A 21,521-nucleotide genomic window follows, 5' to 3' on the forward strand; every position below is an offset into this window, starting at 1 on the left:
GATGTATCATTTTGAGTTCCAAAGGGTAGCAAGACACCAGCTAGAGCGATTTACTCTACATTTGGTAGACACCTGCATATCGAATGAAGCGGTCTGATAAAGGATATACTCATACTAAAGCAATGACAACAACATTCACTCTAACGTTGTTAGGAGCATGGCAGCCAACATTAATTCAAAAGGGGCTGACACTGAGTCATCTCCTAGTATTATACACTAAAGGAGACATATGGAAACACTCCTTCACTTTTAATTCCTTGTGGGAAGGCTTCCTGGAGGACAAGATGTGAAAAAAGATTTCACAAATCTCATAAAATCCAATTTAACATTTTGCTGGGAGATTTGCCCAATTGTATTCTGAACTTCGGGCTGTCATTTCAATTGGATGTATCACAGAACACTACCTAGCAGATTTTAGGATTTTGCTTGACCATGAAAAGATCGAAATAGAATGGTAGCTGGTAAGTAATTTGGGATATGTTGTGTGTTTTTGCACAATGGTCAGGATATATGCAATCTTCAAGGGTTTTGGACTACATCCTTGAAAATAAAGTTATGCCCAAGAACCTGCATATAATTTGGAATAGCGAGGCAGGTCAGGGAGGACATTAATAGGATTCTGCTTGAACCCAGGTGACTGTATGACTTGTATGCCTCACATATTGAGAGTAACTGGAGGGTAGATGGTCATAGACAGTGATATCATTGATGACTCTGTTGCGGTTATTCACCCTTATGAGCAGGTCTTCACTTTGGACTGTGTGCTTGTGAATGCTTAGGCGATGGCTATGTATTGCTCAGATATTCACTATCCGGTGTCCAAATCATAATTAGATACCTTGGTTGTGACCCAGCAATGCCTCAACACCACTCTAGTGCCTCTCCTATAGTAGTTGTCTATTTTGTCATCAGAGGTGTCAGAGAGAATAGTGTGGCAATGATGGGATCTTACATAAAAGATTATTATGAAATGGTGAAGCCATACCTCTTTTGCACTCTTGGTTGTGAAATTCCAACTTTGGTTTGTTATGATGGTCCTTTTGTTCTTCACCGCACAACCATTATTGCCGGTCAGCATCATGCTAGATTTGCGTGCTCAGAGTGAAACCTGCTGGAGGGCGACTGGTGCTGGCACCAGGACGGGATGGCTGTGCTGAAGAGCTGGTGGCTGACATTCTTCCATTCAATGAAGCTGTTGGTAATTGGATAGACCTCCAGGATGTGATAGGGAAGACCCAGCGCCTCAATTTGAAGGGTTGCAGCGACTGTGCAGAATGACTGAGTCTTCTGGGACTGCCTCAGCTGCCATGGTGTCCTCCCCAGAGATGGCTTGTTGCCAGTGCAGTGGAGGTGCTAAGGGTGTGCTTGTAACAGGCCTCACTGCTCAAATAGATGAGTATTCCAGGTATAATGACACACACAACTTGTTTCTCCTTGGACTGCCTCACATGCACTGCCCGACTCTTCTATTGATTCTTGTGGTTGAGCCCAGTCCGTCCCCTCGGAACACGTGTCCCTCTTGCACAATTCTTCCATAAAAAGTACTCAACATCAGATGGTCTATACAGGAATTAATGGGGCTCGCAGCTAACACATAAAGCCCTTTTTTGTGTGCACCCTTAATTCAGAGTACGTCTTCCAGACCATCTCATGCAAATGCTCGGATTATTTACCTGTAATCTTCTTTATTCCAAGTCGTAGTTTTTCCTTGCCATAGTTCTCACTAATGAGGCTCCTGAATTAGGCATAGACCATTGTAACTCCCTACAAAAAATTCAAAATCCTCCTGGGCCTGATTATGGGCATCAGAGCACCGCCACTGAATACATTGATACATTAGAGACTAACCCTTTTTCCAAATCCTTTTATACCAAAGTACACAGATATATAAGCTGTATAAAGAACAAGGAAGGGAGAGCATGCCGGACTGTGATGAGGAAGCATGAGCTTAGGAGTAAGGAATACGAGCATTACCTCCTCATCTGCCTTCCTAGTCACAGGCCTTATTAATGAGTATGTACCCAAAACTTAGTCATGAAATGCTGAACGTGAATAATGGTATACAATGGGCTTTTAGTTATAATTCTGATAATTTAATTCAAAACCGCAAAAAAAAACTCCTGAACTAAATGCAGTAGATCTAGACCCTCCTAACAGGAGCCTATAATGAGAGACATAAATATTCAGGAAAGCACATGCAGCAGCATTATATATTTCTTTAATAGAACCCCTATGCATGTTGCCCAGAAAGAGGAAACTCCTCTAGTTTATCTCCCCTGAACTGGTTCCTGCAGAATCAAACTATTTAAGTCATAAGATAAAGGCACTGTTTGCTTTACCCATCTACAAACGGCAAAAGAGGATGGATGAACACACGTATTTAGTGTACCTAAGGTTATGTACAGGAAGTGTACCTTTCTTAATTCTGAAGTCCAAGCTCTATAGATGGGCATGGTACTATGCATATTGAACAAATGCTATGTTCTTCCTCTGATGTAATACTCTGCAAACCTACCTTTTTCAGGAAAAAATGTAGGTATTGTTTATCAACCAAAAAAGCTGCACTTTCTTCTAATCGCCTACTAGATACAATAGCAACTAAGAATAAAACTTTAAAAGTCAAAAATATTCCAGTGATCAACTTAAATGATTATAAAAGATAGCTCTGTGGAGCTTTAAGCACCAATGGTATGTCCCAGGCAGTAGTGGGGGAGTGAATAACAGGTTTTAGCAGCCTAGTTACTGTACCTTCTATAGCGCCAAAAAGCACAGAGTGCCAACAGTGGATATCAGATCGCGAACCGCGATGGAGTGCAAGCCGGCTACTGAGACCCAGCTAGACCTGCTGATCTAAGCACCTTCAATCATGGTTTGCGGAGTGCTGCAAGAATCCATGTCGAAGATGTGTTGCCCAGCTGAAGCAATTTGTCAGTTCTGAGACTGCGGTACGAGGTCCTTCATCGTTGTTGAAGATCCCACCAATGAGGGCTCATAATGCAAAGTCCGGCATCAAGGATGCAGTGTGCAGTTGGGGCAATGCGCCGGTTCGAGGAGCTGCAAGGCTGCTATGTAGAGTCTGGCATCGTCACTGAGGCTGCCGTCGATGAGGGATGAGAAGGCCTGCGCTGAGGATGCGTAGCACTGCAGCGGTTCCAATGCCCTACAATGCAATGTGGGTCTTTGAAACGGGTCCAATCCAAGTAGGTTGGGTGATTGGCCAGAATGCTGGTAAATAGTTTGGCATCAATATTCAGGAGTGATGTAGGTCTATTAGACCCGCTTAGGGCCGGGTCTTTGTTGGGCTCAGGACTGACTGGGATAGGGACTTCCAGCATGGTATCAGGGACGAACCCAGTGTAGGCAAGGAGTTAAAAAGGAGGGTGAACAAAGGGGCCAGTTCCTGACAACTGTGGCGAGAAGCCATCAGGCCCAGGTAACGTCATCCGCTTCAGGCGAGCAATGGCAGAGATTACCTCCTCAAGCTGGATGGACCCCTCCAGGCTCTCAGTGTTGCGGAGTGGGAGAGGGGTGACTGGGGCCTCAATAAAATATCTTGGAGGATCAGCAGTAAGGACGTTAGAGACTTTGTAGAGTGTACTGTATAATGCTTGGAATGCTGCTGCAATATGAGTGTCGCCCTCGGCTTCAGTACCCTTGCTGGAACATATAATTTTGATAGTGTCTCTATAGGTTTTGGCTTTGAGTCGGTGGGATAGCATGCGACTGCAGTGATTGCTCCCTAAGTAGAATTTGATTTAGTTGTGTCGTCCCATATTCCGTTATATCAAGGTCTGAGCACTTTAGAAGGAGGCATGCATTTTCTAACTCCCTCCACAATCTTGGGGCCCCTGTATGTTTAAATATGGCCTTAAGTTCTAGCACTCTCTGCACCAGATATAACTTTTTTTCTTTCTGGCTGCGGTTATCGGCCGCTGAAATAGCAGTTACTTCTCCACTGATCACTAGTGTCAAAGTCTCCCATAAAGAGGCCAATGGTGTTTCCCCAGTGTCGTTGCTTCGGAGGTAGTCGGCGATCACTGTTCTCAGCGCTATCTGTTGTGAATATGGACTGGAGGAGACTATCTCAAGCCTCCAGTGAGAGGTATGGCTTTGGCACTGGTCAAACCTAGTACTAGGTAGAGGGGGGAATGATCTGATAGAGACATGGGGCCAATGTGAACCTCTTGGACCCCGGCAGGTATCACAGGGCATGCTAGAAAATGGTCAGTGAGGGAATAGGTTTTGTAGGCTTTGGGGTAATATGTATAGTCCCACATGTTAGTGGGGAGAAGTCGCCAGACATCCCCAAGCCCACACTCACCAAGCCTCGGAAGACCCTGTGTTGAGGAGGCACTGGATTGGCCAAAGCATTGGCCAGAACGGTGCAAGTCATTGCTCATAACTAGGTTCAGGTCACTTCCTACCAATACAGCTGGGGACTGTAACACAGATGAGAGTGCTCCTATGATAAACGTCTCCTGGTGCTCATTGGGTGTGTAGATAGAAGTGAGTGTAAAGTGAAGGTTGCCCATCAGTAACCAGAGGCGATGAGACACTTCTTTTTTTGGTCACCACCTTAGTCAGGATCTCTTCCCTAGAGAGTAAAATTGCCACTCCACATTTCTTTGCAGGGCCAGAGGACCACTGCTGGCAAGGGAACCAGCGGGATTTCATCCTATATTCATCTCTGGGGAGTAGCTGAGTCTACTGAAGTAGGCATATGTTGCATGTGAAGTGTTCTAGGAGAGACAGGATAGCGGCCTTTTTAGTTGGATTATTGAGGCCTCTCAAATTGAGACTTAATACTTTAATCTCCAGGAAAATGGGAAAGGATATGGATCTGGAATCTGCCACCTGGTATTGGTGTTGTGATGTGAGGAGAGTAAGTTGGAGCCGACAGTGAGCGGCCTGTCCCCTGGGCCTGTATCGAGGTACCAATAGGTTGTGTGTTGTGCAGGAGTGAAAACAAGTAAGAAAAATTCCCCAACAACATTGTTATCAAAACAGTAACAGTAACAACTCCATTAATAATGGAAGATCGCAATGTGGACATTAGTCGGTCGGACGAGCACGGTCTGATCTGCATTAGATGTGGTTATTTTTAGGCTCGGGCGGTAAATTCCATTCCGCTTGCGGAATTTGGGTAATTTGGGTAATTTTGTGACCCGCGGAGAACACAAAATTGCCCAAAATTCTGCGTTCCACGACTTCGCGAAATTTTTTGCTTGTTTGCGTTCTCAAAATGCTTGTTCATGAGATTTTTCCCCCCAAGCACGCAAACAGTGATTGCAAACAAGAAAAAAGCATCGCGAACAAGCTATTCCGCGTGTTCGCGGAGATTTTTTACCGTTTAGCGGAGATTTGCGTTATGCAATTACGCAAATTCCACCCACCCCTAGTTATTTATTAAGCCCTCTTCTGCCACAGACCATGGCTAGGAAGTTATTCCATGGCATGCTTCAGTTGGCATAGGTGTAGTGAGTTGGTAGAGTCAACAATCATACAGTAGACTTGCCCGTACCAGATGCCTGACTGTCCAGTGCATCCCTGAGCATGATCTTTAGGACTGGGTGTGGATGCTGCTTGCGTTTGCTAGTTTAATGCCATCATGTTGGCTGCTTGGGTGAGCTCCAGAGAGACCCGGGCATGGAATGAGGAGGAGATTTGCAGGCAGATCGAATATGTGACGATGACACCATCGCACCCGCCGAACACCTGCACTTCCAGATCCACACCAACCCCAAGACCACCCTCAGAGGCACCCTCATCTACAGACCCCCGGGACCACGCACACAATTCAGCGAGGACATCGCCGACTTCATCAGCCCGCTCGCCATCCCCTCAGCCGACTACATCCTCCTCGGGGACCTCAACTTCCACCTGGAGAACAACAACGACCGCAACACCACCACCCTGCTGGACAACCTCGCAAACCTGGGACTCAAGCAGCTGGTGACCACCCCCACCCACTACGCCGGACACACACTCGACCCGATCTTCTCTTCCAGCAAGGACATCGCCTTCAGCCACGCCACGGGACTCCCATGGACGGACCACAGCTGCGTCCACTTCAGCTTCAGAAGGACCACGCTCCACCATCACCAGCAACAGGCTCCCCGCAGAAGCTGGAACAAGATCACTGCTGACCAGCTCACCACGTCCTTGAGCAAGAACCCTCCCACCAGCACAACGAACCCCAGTCAAGCAGCCACCAACCTCACGAAATGGATCAGCGACTGCGCAGACGAACTCGCCCCGCTGAAGACCCCGCCGAGCTGACCCGGCAGCAAGAAAGCCCCATGGTTTAACGACGAACTCAAGAGCTCCAAGAAGAACTGCAGAGCACTCGAGAAAACCTGGCGCACAGACCCAACACCGGACAACATGACTGCCCTCAAGCTCGCCACCCGAAAACACCACCAGCTGATCCGCGCCACCAAGAAAACTGCATTCAAGGAACGACTGGACAACAACGCACACAACAGCAAGGAACTCTTCAACATCGTGAAAGAGCTCTCCAACCCCAACGCCGGAAACAACGACATCAACCCTTCGCAAGACCTCTGCAACTCCCTCGCCTCCTACTTCCACAACAAGATCGCGGACATACACAACAGCTTCAGCACTCAACCAACGCACGCCACGACCGAACCACCGCCCCCCACCACCACCCTCGGCGCCTGGACCCCGATCAGCACCGAAGACACCATCCGCACGATGAACTCCATCCACTCCGGATCTCCGACAGACCCCTGCCCTCACCACGTCTTCAACAAGGCCGACACTGTCATCGCACCCCACCTGCGGGACATCATCAACACCTCCTTCGACATCGCCACCTTCCCGGAGAGCTGGAAGCACGCCGAACTCAGCGCTCTACTCAAGAAACCATCAGCAGACCCCACCGACCTCAAGAATTACCGCCCCATCTCGCTGCTCCCGTTTCCGGCCAAAGTCATCGAGAAGACCGTCAACAAGCAACTGGCCGCCTTCCTCGAGACGAACGGCTCCCTCGACCTCTCGCAGTCTGGCTTCCGGGCCAACCACAGCACCGAGACCGCCCTGATCGCAGCCACAGACGACATCCGAGCCCTGCTCGACAACGGAGAAACAGCGTCCCTCATCCTCCTGGACCTCTCCGCGGCCTTCGACACTGTCTGCCACCGCACCCTAGTACAGCGCCTCAGCAACGTCGGAATCCAGGAGAAGGCACTGGAGTGGATCACCTCCTTCCTCACCGGAAGGACACAGAGAGTCCGCCTCCCCCCGTTCAGATCGGAGGCCACCGAAGTCATCTGCGGCGTCCCTCAAGGCTACCCGCTCAGCCCAACTCTCTTCAACGTCTACATGAGCCCCCTCGCAGCCATCGCACGCCAGCACAACCTGAACATCATCTCCTACGCCGACGACACCCAGCTGATCCTCTCCCTCACCAACGACCCCGCCACCGCCAGAGCCAACCTGCACAAAGGGATGACAGAAGTAGCCAGATGGATGTCGAACAGCCGCCTGAAACTGAACTCAGACAAGACGGAAGTCCTCATCCTGGGATCCTCACCCTCCGCCTGGGACGACTCCTGGTGGCCCCCCGCCCTGGGCAGCGCACCCAAACCAACTGACCACGCACGCAACCTGGGCTTCATCCTGGACTCCTCCCTCTCCATGACCAGACAAGTCAACGCCGTCTCCTCGTCGTGCTTCCACATCCTGCGAATGCTACGCAAGATCTTCCGATGGATCCCCACCGAGACCAGGAAGACGGTCACCCAGGCCCTCGTCACCAGCCGTCTGGACTACGGCAACTCCCTCTACGCCGGAACCACCGCCAAACTCCAGAAGAGACTCCAGCGGATCCAGAACACCTCAGCACGACTCATCCTGGACATCCCCCGCCGCAGCCACATCTACGGACACCTGAGAGACCTGCACTGGCTCCCGGTCAACAAGAGAATCACCTTCCGGCTCCTCACCCACGCACACAAAGCCTTACACAACCAAGGACCAGGATACCTCAACAGCCGCCTCAACTTCTACGCTCCCACGCGCCAGCTTCGATCGACCAGCCACGCCCTCGCCGCCGTCCCCCGCATCCGAAGAGCCACCACAGGAGGAAGGTCCTTCTCCTACCTGGCCACCAAGACTTGGAACTCCCTTCCGACCCACCTCCGCCTGACCCAGGACCACCTCGCCTTCAGGAAGCAGCTCAAGACCTGGCTATTCGAGCAGTAGCGGACCCTCCCCCCCCAGCGCCTTGAGACCCTCCGGGTGAGTAGTGCGCTATACAAATGCTCTGATTGATTGATTGATTGATTGGTCTTCTCTGAGTGTCTTAGATTGAGAGTGTTGACCCTTCCATCGGAAGACTCATTTAAAAGGGTGCCCCCATCCATAGGACACCTCCTTGGTTTCCAGGAACACGCTGATTGGTTTGAAGTCCTGCAGCCCTGGAGGGTAAGCAGAGTGTTGTCTTGAAAGAGACCAACTTTATTTTACTCGGAAGTGGACTGTTTGTTGGGCTCTGGCTTTCCTAAGGATATCTTCCTTGATTTGAAAGTGGTGTACACAAGCCAGAATGTCCAGAGGTTTAGTGTAAGGGCCTTCAGGGAGGCTGACACACTACACTCTGTCCAGCCGCAGATCAGAATCCTCAGCCCAGCCCGGGATCGAGTCAAACAGGGCCTGTGTGAATCCCCGGATGTCAGAGGCTTTGTAAGCCAGGGGAATCCCCCTGAGGTGGACGTTATTACACTGGGCACTGTTCTCGAGTTCCTTTACCTTGGCCCAGAGTTTGTTGTGTTGCTCATGATGGCGGATAGGCTCCTGTCAAAGCATCTCCACCTCCTCACCTCTTGCCAGTTCATTTTTTTCCAAGGAGGCAAACTGGTCACACATTAAGAACATATTGCGTCACACTTCACTTGGGTCCTGATAGAGGACTCTTTTGAGGTCTTGGATGTCAGTCTTGAGAGAATCGAATAGGGAGGCTAGGAAGGTCCGGGTCACTGCTGACTGTTCTGAGTCAGGACCTGGATGCTGCAAAGCCATGGCCAGGTCTTTGAAAGCAGTTGATGTGAAGCAGGTGAGCATGTCCCACACTGATCGGTCACACCTGCCCTTAGTGACGGCCATGATCTGGGAGGTAAGGTACAAACTAGGACTCTCTGGACATCCTGTTATCATCCTGCGATGCCTGCTGTGATTGTGGCACATTTGTCCTCTAGATGTCCACCTGACAGCCCGAGGGCCTTGGTGGGGAGAGGGGCACACCCACCATGAGCATAACGATCCCTTATAGGGGCAAAGGACAAGTTTGGAGTCGCGGGAACAAAAGGGTCCAGAGAAAGCTCAACAAGCCTACCCTCCCACCCTCATAAAGTCCCACCTCCGGGCACTCTCCCAGGCATGAGCATTTTTTGAAAGGATCATGTTACATTATATTTATTGCTCTTTGTAACACCAAGTAATACTTCTTCTTCAAGAAAGAATTATTCGTTCATTCTGTTCCACACAAGAGAAACTCTGCACTGGTTTAGCATAGCCACTTCTTCTCATTCTATATGTTCTCTGGGGGGCATGTGTTAGCGCTGCACAGTTGCATCCTCTAGCCATTAATGCCGGATGCTCTGGCTTTTAGCACAGCCATTCCCCTTATAAACCCATGAGCTCCACTTGACTCATGGAGAGCACTGTTTACCACCCAATCCAAGCAGCTGCATCCTCCTTTTGTTCAAAATTCGACAATGAGGGAACACAGTGGCACAGCCAGTTCTCCTAAAATGTGGCTGAATCTTATTGCAAAAAATGTGCTACCTCAGGCAATTGGTAAAACCCTAAAACCTTAGACTCTTTATACAATCTTGTGTTAATAAATGTATAAAGAGCCTCACACATGGGGGGGGGTAGTGGGAGAGGAACCAGAGACACATGCCTTACTGCATGCATTACTTAAAATTGGAAGTGCTGACCACCAAGTAAAGTGGTTTTACACAACGTTAGTGGGGGCATCGCTGACAGCATTGCCCAAGAAAAGAGAGCGCTGGGGGCAAGCGTTAAACAAGCAATTTACAGACCTAGAATGGGAAAAGGTTGTTTCTTCCCTAAGTCAACATCTCGTAATATAAGACTAAAATATATCCAGTTTAACTACATACACATGACATACCTGACCCCACACAGAAGGAGACATGGAGGGGGGGCGAAAGCATGTCCACAATGTGCCCAACAAGATGCAGACTTTATTCATATGGTCTGGCATTGCCCAATACTAACCCCCTTCCGGTCTGGAGTATTAAGGCGAACAGGGGCGACATTGGGGAGCAAAATAAGCAACACAGGTGAGGTGTGCCTCCTGGGCCTTTCCCCCCGTCCTCCGAAGCGGAAGGTGGGAAACAGATTTGTCTACCTGGCTATGGCACTTGCCAAGATGCGAGTAACGATGACCTGGAAGGCCAGCATAGGACCCCGAATAGATAACTGGAAGATGGCTCTCACGAGCTGGGCGGAATCAAAGACGAGGGCACTCCTCAGAGAGGAAGTGAGGGGGTTGCACAAGAAGCCAATACCAGACCAATGGAAGGAGCTGGTGAGAGCCTGGGAAACCCTAGACATTGAGAACGACGAGCCAGACATTGAGGGAAACATGGAGTCCCCGACTAGATCACCTGACCCAACGTAAGGAGGGAGAGTAGGAGTCCAGCCAGACATGTAACATTCACATGGGGAATGACACTCCAGCAGACATGCCATACCTAGAAATCCGAGAGACTGCTGTAGAGAGTAACACAGCAAACTCAGCACCCAGACTCCGTGTACATTAGCAAAGATGAGACTGCGTGTGGTGACAAGATAGGCACAAGTTGTAGGCGCAAAGTTTTTCTTTAAGTTAGTAACAGATATAGACCAAAAATGCGAACGCAATCTCCCGGGGGCGGGGAGCACAGAGCTACTATATATTTTGAAGAAAAGCAAAAGCGAAACCTATTGGGGACTGAGTAAAAATGCAAAGGAGTAAAACACCCCAGATGTAAATAAAAGGTTGACCCTTGGAATGCAAAAAGTATAACTGAAAGGTTGGAATGGTAATACATATATTGTGCACGATGTATATGATAAACTTCGGAAATGCCAATAAACAAATGTTTAAGAGTCTCACACCAACGTTGAAACGAAAATCATAAAAACAGCAAAAAAATAAAGAAAGAGAGAAATTACTGGTAGGTATGCTTTCACAGAGAGAAAGAGAGTAGAATTTGGAAGAGGGTTAGCCTATTATTTGAATCCGTTTCTGATGGAGTGAGGCTCGGAGGCCCATAGTCAGCTTCAGCATTCTTTTTGTTATTATCAGGGAGCAAAAATGTGTATGTCGTCATTAGTATGGACAAGGAAGAACAGATGAGGAGGTAATGGAAACATGCCCACCTGACTTGCTGAGTTTCACTCAAGGTGTTGTACTCTCAAAATGCACTGGGGCCCACATTCATTTATGTATTCACGAGATAATGAAAAACATCAATAATTATATGACACTGGGTATATAGAGAAAGAATTAATGCACATAGATTTTTCAAATAGAATAAAAATGAACAACAAGAAATAATGTAAACTACTTAATGTAGGCTCAGGAGAAAACTTTAGTAGCAGTTTTAGAAATTTTGTTTTGTGGTGCACTGCCTATCTGTTTGCCATCACTAGGTATACTTCACTACAGTAGTCTGAAACGCAGCTGATCTGCACTGCAAGGCAGCAGACATGCTCTATTCACAGAGACACATCCTTGAATGAGCAAATATAATATTATTTAAACACGCTAAGGTGGAGTTTCGGCATAGTGCAGGGTGGCAAAAAGGTTGCTGCGTCCTATTGTGTCAAAGGGCTTTAGAAGATCAGCGCCACGTCCAGAGCTGGCTTTAGGGCTGGCCTGGCGCTGAGCTCTGCGCTTTGTTAAGAAAAAACTTATAGGTTTCAAAGCACTTGCTGCAGAGTTCCTTGTGTGTCCAGCAGTTTTCAGGCAACAACAAAAATATCAAGACAACTCTAGTGATGAATGTTCCTGCTGGAGAGAGGTTGGTGTTTTGTCTAGTGGCACTTTTGACTCCCCATAAGGTAGCGCAGAGGGTTAATATGCTTTCTCCAAAGAACATTTGACATACAGATCAAAGACCGGCATATTATGTGCGTAGCTGAGTGAGTTACTGCTTTTATCACAGAAATCCTTTTGTTACTTACAGTTTATAAATTATAGTCCAAATAAAGCCCAGAGACTTACGAACTGTCATCGACGAGCTGTATGCAAACAGCACGATATAGACTTGAAAGTTATGTTTTTTTGCCCAGTCTTTCATTATCCTAAGGTTGCTAAAAAAGGGTCTTTTGGATAGATATACATTCTTATTAGTAAAGCAAACACCAAACAGAGTGCTATGTTTTAAATTCTAAGTTTGTGCAAACACACTTAAAATATACTGCCTACTATTATGGGGGGCGTGATTCCTGCACCTTGTAATCCTCATTCTTTTACGCACCATTTCCTACACACTGATTTACACATGTAGGATTCATTGTCTCTGTATAATGTGAGTGTGATTTGTAATGTGTGTCTGACACTCTACACTGGTATGAGGAGCGCAATAAAACGAATGAAATGCATGTCAGACAGGGGTTATGGAGCAATAAGGGGCATTGTTGGAGTGTGTTAGTGAGGGAATCAGTGGAGAAGGAGGTCATGGGGGATTCCAAAAAAGATTGTTGCACCAGGCAACACTAACGCTAAAGCCAGACCTGACCATATCTACTAAGATATGACATTGTTATTCTCTCCGCCTGCACTGGCGCACTATAGGCTGCCATGCATTAACCCACAAATCCTTACTCCACAGTGCACGGGTGTGTGCATGTCAAAAATAGGTTTTGTACTTGAACATGAATCTTCCAGTATAAAAACTTAACTTTAGTTATTTTCCCCCTTTGTCTTTGTGTCATACAGGGCAGCACACATGCAAAGCTGGAAATATTTGGGGGCTCTTAAAAGTTGCTCAACTTATGTCTGCCTTATGTCTGCCTACAGGCAATGTCCCTGTCTAGAAATATCAGTAGACAGGGATTTGCATGTATACCCATGGGTGGGTGCAGCGGAATGCTCATGTACCACCTATGGTACACCGACTTGATGAAAAGTAGTCCATAACACTACTTTGCATTACTTTAGATAACTTTCCAATGTACAAGTAACACTTTGCACTGTGTTTTGATCACTTTTGTGATGCAAACCTGGCATAAATAGTTAGTAAATCTATGGTATGACATTAACCAGGGCACAAGTCCTAAAAAAAAAGTGGGGGGACGCTGACGTCATGACCCTAAGTGACGTCACGAAAGGTGGCTAGCACCATCAGACTCATTGCCTCCCCTCACTCACCCCTGAGATGCGATTGCATCAGGGAAGCGAGGTGTGACATACAACTGAGACACTTCATGTGTACTGTATTTTACAGATCAAAGGAGGTGTTGCATGCACATTAGACTCTGGCAGTAGTTTGTTATCGAGCTCCTGGTAAAATAAGTGGGGGGACGCCATCCACCCGCGTGGTACCCCGACTCTTTAACGAATCTTGTCTACTCATTTATAACTTAGCTTTTCTGGCTTTGTTTAATTATTAGTCATGGATCGTTAATGCAGGTGTGGAAACATTTAAAAGTGCCTTCTGTTTATATTTGCTGGTTGAAGTACGTTCAGATGAGGACTAAAAAATACGGCTTTTGGTGATTTTGCTTATTTTTGTGTCGCGCCTATGGCTACGACCTTTTGTGTTTAAAAAAAGCGTTAAAAGGGGCTCTCAGCCCTCCCACACTCACCATTTGTTCACAGCATATGTTATGTTAGTCTGAATTTGTAGAGCGCACGTTCACCGCATGGTTTCTTGGCGCTGTGTGCCGCTGGGGAAACCGTCCTGGCTTTCCCTGTGAGATGGTCCCTGTTAGGCATCCCCAAGGTGAACCCAGGCATCCCCAGCAGCGAGGGGGCCGTTGTGGAGATTAAGCAAGCTATTGCCCAGAGTTGCAGCGTGGGACCCATGGTTAGAGAGGCACCGAGGCGAGATTTATCAAGCCCGCTGACATTGGTTCCGTACCCTGCCGCGTCGGGAATTGAACCCTCGTCCCGGGCTGACCTCTGCTTCTGGGTCTGCCACCTCTAACCGGTGAGCCACACTTCTCCACTCTCCTTCGCTGCCTTCTAATTCAGCTGAACTTGCGATACACCACTTACTGCGGCTTGTTTGGAGCACTGCTCAAGTACAGATTGATTAAACTTTAATTAATGTCCCTCCATTGCTCTCGCTATTGTCTCCAGCATCACCTTTGCTCGCAGCCGCCCATGGCCTCTTTCCTTGCTTGCGGCAATATTTGTCGGCTCTATCCCATGGAGTGCAAGAGAACAAAACAAGCACCGAAAAGGGCAATAGGTGCACTCTAGGGTAACAGCTGCGTTTGGATTTAAAAATAAAGATGAAGCCCTGAACTCTCTTAAAGTATTGCACTTCATTTAATGTTATCAAACCACAATCCGCATTTGGAGCTATTGAAAAAGATTAGTATTTTTTCCTTTCTTCTTTTGTGGTTTCAGAGAGCCTTCCAAACATGATTGCTATTCCCTTGGCCAGCAACATGAATGCTGTAATCACACAATTACTGAGCCTGGAAGTTTAATTCAGCATAATTTCTGGTTAACCATACCAGTGTGCAACCTGACGAGGAAGCAGAACACAAGTACACTTGTTTGATATGAAAGTAGGCAACGGGGACTTATCCAGTGCATCCTTTTGGCACCGCACTGGAAACTTTCAGGAAAATTGGGTTTTCGCACCGCAATGGAAGGGTACTACTGCCTGAACTGCACACTCATTTGTCACAGAGTTGGCGCTGTACGCCACTATCTAAAGGGGACTTCAGAATATATTCTGCGTACACAACCCTGCACCGTTAGCCCTGATTACAACATTCTTGGAGCATCTAACTTGTCGTTAAGGGGGTAAAACACAGTTTATTCTGCAAACCCTCTCAGTAGTCCAAGATTCAAACAATTGATTACAGGAGATATTTTAAGTCAGTAGGCTGAATTTACTACCTCATAGAATCTGCAACTTTTCTGGAGTGCAAAAGATGAGGGGGTTAAGCGTAAACTCCTGGGGCCTTATTTATGAAAGCCTTGCGCCACCGGTGCGTCACTTTTAAAATGGGAAAAAGTGACGCACCGGTGGCGCAAGGCCTTCATAAATGAGGCCCCTGGGGCTCTTTGAAAAAATGGGTGGGGTGTGGGTTCAATGAGGAACCATTCACACACGTTTCACTTTATCTGTTTTCAGAAATCATATCAGTGGTTTTGCCATCCAAGTTTAAGCACCTTAATGCCAAATGAAATAGTTTATGGACACCGCATACATAACACATACACACAAATACATTGAAGGAACAATGACAACACCCAATAAGCCTCTATGACAGAAACGCCTGCAGCTAGCTCTGTGTTTTTGGCTGGGCTGCTGCAGAGGTCACACGTGGTTCTGCTGCATTCTTTTGTCTAAAGCCATTTCCATTGTCGAGAATTCCACCAGTGGAAAAAGGAAAACGAAGATCTAACAGGCCTGCGGACACACATGCACACCCAACCCCATAGAAACCAGGTGGCATTTATAAGTGCCAAACCAAAAAGCTAACATGCTCGCAAATTATGCATTCCCCCAATTTGGACGAGCTCAGCTGGTTAATGCTTCTGCTGTGAAGCGCTGTGTAAAAACAGAAGGGTTGAAATGTTGGTGGGGAAACACAGCCTTTCATTCTTCTAAAGCTGATAAAGTAAGTATCTTTAAAGCTGAGTATATCATGTCAGCTATTAACAGGACTGGTGAGCAACAAGTCTGTATGTTAACAGTTGTCATGTCTCCAAGCGTAACGTAGAACAGCAATTTGTAATTATTACTGCTATATCTGCTGCGGGGCTCAAAAGCGCTCCAAAATGGCCACTGCTCGGGGTTCAAAGAACGCACGGGGACTCTCTTCTTCTGTGGGGTTGATGAAGGAGGTTACCATTTTTGCCTGCCTATGGCTGATGCCGGCTGTAAAGCCCATCTGTTTCCTGTTACCCAGTTCAACAATTAACGTGCACTCATCACCAGCTCGAAGAACACACGCACAAATACTTTCTCAGGCTTGGGTGCTGCAAAAAGAGCAATGCAATCACAACATTTCACGCTGTCTAGTAGTGTCATGGCAACCAAATCCAGTGATATTTTTCCATTTATGTTTGCTTGTGATGGCTCTGTGGTGTTGGGCCTTAGGCCCACATGGTGTAGGAAAGCATGACACACGGACACCAGTTAGGGATCGCAGATCTGGCCACGAGCACGTGCGCTCTGGCTCTTTTATTACCAGCGTCACCTGACCCAGTGACGTCTGTGGTGGGTGGGTGTTTAGTGTAGGGTTACACACAGAACAACTAGACTGTGTCCTAGCAGGACACTACATTCCTCCCAAACTTTAATGAAAGGAAAAGCGAATGTCCGACCTGCAAGAAAAACAGAACAATAACATTTGATAGCCCCAACAGATCTTCTTCAGGCGATCAGCTGGGAGAATGTTGAAAGTTCCAAAACTACAAAGTCAGTCAGATGAGCTTCACCTCGGCGGTGTACTTCAGATCATCCGTGTCTTGCTGTGTTGACGCTTATATACAGTGTTCATCACTTGGAGCATTGGGAGCAGGATGGGTGTGACCCTTGAGGGGTCTCGCAGGTGTTCCAAGTCCAGTGGATGACAACGCTTGTTGGTTGTAGGAGACGACTATGGCACGAGGGGTCTTTCTTTGGATTTGCTGATCTTGATGCCTTCACATCTCCGTCCGGCCAAGTAACTTCCGACTTGCCTTCCTTGCCAGACTCCTCTCTCACTGGAGCCTCGAAGACTGGCCTCTCCTGCTTGGACTCTTCTCTCACTAGAGACGCTGGGAGGACCCTCTTGCCGGACACGACGGGACCGGGAGGGCCGTGCAGGCTTCGCATGAGCCGCGCAAAGGCGTCGCTGCCGAACTGCCAACGGACTCACCGCCAAGTCTCTCATGATGTCCTCGGGGGTGTTGATGTCATCCGCCAGGATGGTCTTGCCGTTAGGACATGGGTTCAGTGTCTTCAACAGACCGTTTCTCGGTGCCAGGTGATTACCTGGGGCCTTCATGCTTCCTGTTGCCTGTCGTGGAGCTGCCGCTGCTGCACCTCTCCCATCCGGATTCCTCTCTCACAGGATATGCGGCCGAGGCCCTTGTCCCCTGGACCGCCACTTGATCGCATGGGCTGTACGGGTCGCTGCCGAACTTCGGACATGGCCACAGTCGAGTCTTGTGTAGTCCACAAGGGTGGATTGTCTAGTGCTCGGGTATGCTCTGCTTCGGTAAGCTTCAGGTTCACGGGGCACCCATGTAGTTCATCAGTGGTTGGTCTCTTCGAATGCAGGTTGTAGGGATTACTGGGATCCACACGGATGTTGCGATGTTCCTTGGACAGCACCGAAGTTCCTGTGTGCTGATTGTTACGATGCTCCTTGGACAGCACCGATGTTCCTGTGAGCTGTAGTTCTCTCTCCTCCTCTGTGGAGTGATGTGATTCTCCATTCTTCCTCTTCGTTCACTTCCTCGACGCGGTCCGGTCTTCTTTCTTGCTTTCTCATGCTAACCAGGATTCTCCATATAGCGGGCCCTCTACATGTCGTCTCCGTGGTCTTGTCCATGTGGTAGGACACTGTCTTCACTTGGCTTGGTGACTAGACCTGGCGTCGTATCTTCTCTGTTGTTGCTTTCCTTTCCTTGGTGACCAGACTGGGTGGTCGGTTTTCATCTTGGGCATGAGTTGTCATGCTGTGCTATTTTCTTTGTGGTCGCTATTCACCGTCACGGTGTTTTGGCGTTGGCGCGCTTTGTCTGCGCGGAGGAGGGTTGCGTCACCGCTCCTGGTGCAACTCTGGTGCATGCTGCCATGCGTGCTGACGATGGCGCTCCGGTTGCTGCGAGACATGGCTGTCTCTGTTGGGGACCTTTGTGTGCTGTCCCGTGGCATTGGCGTGTCGCTGTGTAGCGTCACTTTGGCGCCCTTGATTCCTGGCACGTTCCGGCGCAGTGCTGCGCAGTCCTGTCGTGCGGGTGTGGAATTCTTGGACGCTTGTTGCGAGTCGTTGTGTACTTGCTGCTTTGGCTGTTGTCAGGGACTTGCTGCTTTGGACCGTTGGCGGGAGTGGTTGATGCTGCGGTGAACACCTGTGGCCACAAGGCGTCGCTGCTCTCTCCGTCGTTTGCTCTCGGCAGTCGTTTCCCTGGACGTTCTCCCAGTGCTTGTCAGTCGTTTCCTCCAGACGTTCTGTCAGTGCTTGGATGCTTAGTGAGGCGTTCGTGCCTCTTTCCCACGTCACGCTGGAAGTGGCATCTGCAGACCCTTTGCTGGTGTGTGTGGGTGTCTTCTGCATGGTTGCGCACTTACTTGCTGCGTGGTAGTAGATTCTAGTTGTGGTTGCGTTGCGTTGCGCATTTACTTGCTGCTTGGTTCCTCGGGGCGTTACTCAGTCTGTTGCCCCTTGCTGCTGTTGACCCATTGTGGGTTTGTGCAATGCTTGTTTTTTTTTTCTCTTTTAGTGGGTCACAGTAACCTGGGACTGTCTCTGCCTGATTGTCCCTGAATGCTTTAGTCCATACTCGTTCTGTGGTACGTTTCTTTATTGTGGGGTGCAGTTGCTCAAAAGTGCCACTAGATGGCAGTGCTGCACAGATCCTGTTGGTAGTCTGCGTCTTTGTGTGTTGCTCTGGGGCTTTGTTCGGATTTTGTTGCAGATGGAGCTGAGCTGCCAGTGCTGGGCTGCGTGGACGACAGGTAGGTCTTTTTTTTCTTATTACTTAATTTTCAGGAGTCGGGCCGGCACAGGCATTTCCTTTGCAATGGCACCCGGGGGGAAAGCATTTCTGTGAGGTGAAGGGCACTGTTGGCAGTCACTTTTCCCCGGTCCCTGCCCCTTGCAGCAGGCAAAAGTGTTCACGGGCTGTGGGGGAGGAGTCACCCTGATCGGTCTCGTAGGGGGTGGCTGGCATGTGTCTGGGAGCCACTCGCTGTTCTCTCTCCTTTTTGTTTTCCTCACCCCCACCGCAGCAGCCTTCAGCAGTTCACACGCTGCGGGGGTGAGGGTTTCTATTCTATTCCCCTCTTGGTGGTGGTGCAAAACAAGTCGGCACAGTGTAATCGCGGGTGGGCTCCGCTTTCACTACTCAGAGCCCCGCAGCTTTCCTCACGCTGCAGGCTCGTTTACCGTGAGGCTCCCTCACCCGGCCGCCGCAGTTTCACTGTTCTCACACTGCGCGGCCGGCGGGGAAAGTTAGTGCGGGCTCGGACCGGGTGCAGCGAGGTAGGCTCTCGCTGGCTTGGGGGTACTTGCAAGCAGCCACGATGACCCATAGAGACTGTTCCTGCTACAGCGGGTGGGCTCCGCTTTAATTAATCGGCGCCCTGCAGCTCTCCACACGCTGCGGGCGCTCTTCGGTGCAGTTTTGTTCACCCCTCCGCCGCACTTCACACACGCGGCGGGGGAAGCGCTGTAGGCAGGCCGCGGGTGGGCTCCGCTGGCCTTGCTTATTTGCACAGTTTATTGTCGGCGCTCGGCAGGGCGCCACGGCCATGCGGGTGGGCACCGCTTATGATAAGGTCACGGGGGTCGCTCTAGGCTGGCGCGGCCCCCTCCGCTCACCTTCGGCTGGCTGGCTTCCTTCACGCGGGTAGGCTCCGCGGAGGTTGTAGCGTTCGGCTACCAGTCCTGGCTCGGTGGCGGCCGATGCAGGTGGGCTCTGCACGGCTCCCTCTTCACCCCAGGCAGGGGCTCAGTCGCGGCCGACGCGGGTGGGCTCCGGTCGGTCCGATCTTCTCCTCGGGGGCACCGCCACGGCAGGGAGGCTTGCAGCAGGTCAGAGAGGGGTGGAGCCTTAGGCCCGGGGCACAGCACACGCCCCGCGGGCCTCTCGGCGGCCGGCGCCGATCCTGTGGGGGAGGGGGGGCGCGATGTCGCCTCTCAGCTCCCTCATCTTTCCCCACAATGTTTCGCATGCAGCTGGCACGCATGGCATTGCGTTACCGTCTCGTCGCCAAAGTGGTGTTGGGCCTTAGGCCCACATGGTGTAGGAAAGCATGACACACGGACACCAGTTAGGGATCGCAGATCTGGCCACGAGCACGTGCGCTCTGGCTCTTTTATTACCAGCGTCACCTGACCCAGTGACGTCTGTGGTGGGTGGGTGTTTAGTGTAGGGTTACACACAGAACAACTAGACTGTGTCCTAGCAGGACACTACAGGCTCCAGCAGCTCACTGGTTGCCAACATTTCCTGCTCTAGGTGTTCCTATAATATACCGGCTCAACCAATAGGAGCTTAAAGGTTTTAAAACTGAACAACAGGACTAACCTCCCCAAAACACAATTTGTTCAATTGAAACGTGACTCAGAGCTGGAAACGTGGTGACGCTGTGACATGGAGCCACCTCATCAACCTCATTATGAATGATTTGAACACCACATGTTGTGCTTTCTTAAATAGCGCCAACAAGGCACGCCACATCCTACCGCGTTTTCTGAACACCTCTTTCAGTACGGAATATTGACCTAGTGTCGTTTTTTCCTTGGTTTGTTGAACATCTGCCATCAATGCAGAAATGTGGAAGGCCAGGTTACATCATATCCTCACAGGCCACTGTCTAAATAACAAAGGGGCATGTCTGAAAAAAAAAATACAAACAGTTGATGCTGCAGCATCCAGGATAAAGTGCTGCATGGTCCAAGGTCCAAAAGGCGAGACTAATTGCATTGCAAATGCTTGTTTGTGCCGGCCGGGAAAATAAAATACCGGCAGTGCCAGTAAAAAGTCGACCAGCTGGCAGCAACCATACCTGCATGGGAAGCTGCACTGTCTGTAGAGATCCACACTCTCTAAAATGTATACCACGAACCTCTGAAGCTCATTTACACACACCACCAATTCACATGAACATGGCACATAATTGAACAAAAAAGGCCTCACTACACAGCATAACATATATAAACAGAGAACATGTAAATGTACTTAAATAAAACACCCTGCTCCCAGTAGCGGCCGGCATGACTCAGGGGTGCGAGGGGCAGGCAAAGGGTTGCACAGGGATGGGGGGGTCAATAATAAAAGTTTTAACCCCTTTGGTGCTTATGTTGAGAAATGAGGCACAGTGGAGCTGTGCTCATGACGAGCTGAGCTCGTCATAACTGCCGCAGAACGCCCACGCAGGGCTAATTCCCCTCCTGTGCAGGCGTTTCATGGGAGTGGGGAGAGTCGTGATGAGCTCACATAGCTGCCAAGGTTTCAGATTGCTATGTGTGACGTTTTCATAATTTCAGTGTAATTAGGAGTAACATTTCCACCACTATGAGTGACACTATCCTGCGAGCAAAATAAAGCAATAAAGATGAGGAAAACATAT

At 49.2% G+C, this 21,521-nt stretch overlaps 1 protein-coding gene across 4 annotated transcripts in view; it reads right to left on the reverse strand.

The window, feature by feature from the left end:
- Nucleotides 1–21,521, reverse strand: part of MYH16 (myosin heavy chain 16) — a 1,068,458-nt gene that overhangs the window by 19,567 nt on the left and 1,027,370 nt on the right. The window lies entirely within an intron of this gene.

Source organism: Lissotriton helveticus, chromosome 7 (genome assembly GCF_964261635.1).
Source record: "Lissotriton helveticus chromosome 7, aLisHel1.1, whole genome shotgun sequence".
In the NCBI taxonomy this organism is placed as follows: Eukaryota; Metazoa; Chordata; class Amphibia; order Caudata; family Salamandridae; genus Lissotriton; species Lissotriton helveticus.